The sequence below is a fragment of the Bos javanicus genome, chromosome 3 (assembly GCF_032452875.1).
Source record: "Bos javanicus breed banteng chromosome 3, ARS-OSU_banteng_1.0, whole genome shotgun sequence".
Lineage (NCBI taxonomy): Eukaryota > Metazoa > Chordata > Mammalia > Artiodactyla > Bovidae > Bos > Bos javanicus.
Genome location: NC_083870.1, coordinates 14,205,494 through 14,208,395, shown reverse-complemented (window position 1 = coordinate 14,208,395; position 2,902 = coordinate 14,205,494).

Genomic DNA, 2,902 nt, shown 5'->3' with positions numbered 1-2,902 from the left:
CACTGTGTGCCCTGAACCTTTTCCTACTTTTAAGTGAGGTCTCTCTCTCTTTTTTTTTTTTTTTTTTGTTTGTTTGGACGCTTCTTTTTTGTTGTCCTGTCCTTATATCTTAGTTTTTACCTTGGGTAAAGCAGCCTCCAAACTGTTGTGAGCTATCTTGTGATTACTTTGTATTTTTTCTGAGTGCTGACCATCTTAACTGGGGTCCTGGCCACTGAAGACTCTAGGAAGTGTATGTACAGTTTTGTTTGGGACAGGGGCCTGTGACCCCAAATATGGAAAGTATTGCTGATCTCAGGTATCTTGAAGTCAAGGAGATTGTTTCTGGGATGTGAAAGAGTTGTTGGACATGAAAAAGTAGTGAAATGCCTGTCCCTAAAGATGACTCAAATTTTTACTGGTTGTTATTGGCCTGGACTGGTTTGGAAGCTTTGCACGGAGATTGGGGGCTAGACAGATATCCTTGAAGCCTCCCTTGGGACTCTGAGCTTTTTGCTTGAGCGGATGGGGTAGGTTGGGGGAAGGTGGTGGATGAGGGAGGGAGGTGGCAGGGTCTGTGGACTTGAGTTGGCTGTAGGGCACCAAGGTGCCCACAAGCCTCAAGATAGTGTCATGATTCCTCCTCCTCAGAGCACGGTTCAGATAGAGATGGAAGATACTGAATATTGGTCACAAAGCAGCAAGCACATCCTACTGTAGACACTGAGGGGACTTGCAACTTCAGTAGGGCTTAATTGCAGTGACTTCACGAAGGAACGGAGTGTTAAACTCCTGTGGAAAGAAAGGCCTTGGATGCCAGGCAAGGAACGCTGACTGAATGAAGATGCAGGTTCTGGACAGGAAAAACACTGGGAGAAATTGGTGTTTGACAGTCCTGGTGACAGAGAGGAAGGCTGAGACCCGAGGGGCAGTTTTGAAGTGTGTGGTAGGGACGTGGGGATGAGAAGGAAGTGAGGAATCTCACCAGGTCTTGTGAGCTGGGGTAAGTTGAGGAGTCTGTTTCTCATTAAGTACAGAGGAGGGTTTCATCACTTACAGGAAAACCACCCGCTTATCTGAAATCTGACCTACTTCGGGTTGGAGCCAGACAGGGCTCCTGCATCCCACAGGGACACGCAGGCAGGAGTTGTCCAAGTCACTGCATCCAGCCAGCCTTCAGCAAGGAACCTTCAGCCAGTACCACCACTCCCACCATCCACAGAGGCACTGAGGACTAAGGTCACCCCTGGGGTGTCACAGTGAAGTGAGGTGGTGAGGTAGGCTCAGCAGGGCCCCAAAGGCTGAGGTCCCAAGGAGTCAGCTGCTCTTCCTGTATCCAGGGCTCTGTAGATGGGGTTGCCACACTCCTTCCCGAGTTGCCATACTCCTGGGATTCAGTGGTTCAACTTTGTCACTTTAGGGCTGTGTCATGACGGACCTGGCAGTGCTCTGGGTTGGGAGGTGAGGCATGTGGGTAGGGAGAGTCCTGGTGTCTTCTGCAAATGGACAGATTTAAGCTAGACGTCTTTCAGCATCCTCCTGTGTCCCATCTCCTTTGGTTCTCCACAAGTAGTAAACCTTTTTATTTTTTAAACTGCAGAGCAGCATGGGGGATCCTAGTTCCCCGACCAGGGATTGAACCCATGCCCCCTGCAGTGGAAGCACAGAATACCTACCTACCAGAATACCTACCACCAGGGAAGTTCCAAGTGACTTTTTATTCCTACTATAAGATGACATTTTACTTGATGGTTGGAATTTCCTGGTCACCGAGAGAAATAAAAGTTAGAAAATGGACAGACTCTATTTGGGAGGGCTTCCTGAGGTAATAACCTCAAGTCGTCATAAATAGGAAAGAGAAGACAGGGATGAGGGAGACCAAAGGAGGCAAGAGGGATAACTTGGCTAAAATTGGCATGGCAGCAACAGCCGAGGGACTGCGGTGGGGGGAAGGGTGGTGGAGCTGCTGGTCACAAATGGATTCAAATGGCCCAGTAAGGTGTTGGATGGGCCTGGGGCAAAGCCCAAGTTGACCAGGACAACGGAGCTGAGGAAGCTGGGATCCACAGGAGCAGACTTAGGAACTACACGGAGATGGCTCAGCTGTCACAGAAGAGGGCATTTCAGCTCCTACCCCAATGCTCTGACCCCTGGGCAGGAACCCTGCCACATCTTTGTTCCAGCTGGGTGCTGAACTTACTGACCAGGAAGCCGAAGTCTTTTGAAGGGATGGCTGAAGTTTTGAGGGGTGGCAGGGTGGTAGATGGAGAAGGCGATGGCACCCCACTCCAGTACTCTTGCCTGGAAAATCCCATGGATGGAGGAGCCCGGTAGGCTGCAGTCCATGGGTTCACGAAGAGTCGGACATGACTGAGCGACTTCACTTTCACTTTTCCCTTTCATGCATTGGAGAAGACAATGGCAACCCACTCCAGTGTTCTTGCCTGGAGAATCCCAGGGACGGGGAGCCTGGTGGGCTGCCGTCTATGGGGTCGCACGGAGTCAGACACGACTGAAGCAACTTAGCAGCAGCAGCAGCAGGGTGGTAGAATGCTCTACTGCCTGCTCCCAACCTTTTTTGTACCCCCTCTTCCTCTGCTCAGCTTCATTTCAGGTGGGGCAGATGTTCTAAGTCCAGTAGGGGTAGCTGAGGGGTAGAGCCTAAGTGGTAACTGCCCCTAGCCCTCCTTAAGTGGGTTCATGCTGTAGAATTAGGATAGCTAGGGTTGGGGGGTTAACATCGTTCAGCCCCCTGCCCCTGCCCTTGGTCCCCTGAGCCAGAGTTACAGGGCACCTTACTGAGACTGTCTACTACATTAGCTGAGGGAGCTGACCTGATAAAAGGGGACAGCTTAAGGGAGACAAGGGCTGGAAAAAAAAAAAAGGCATCAGCGGAGGCGATGGTGCTCAAGGGACTGGAACC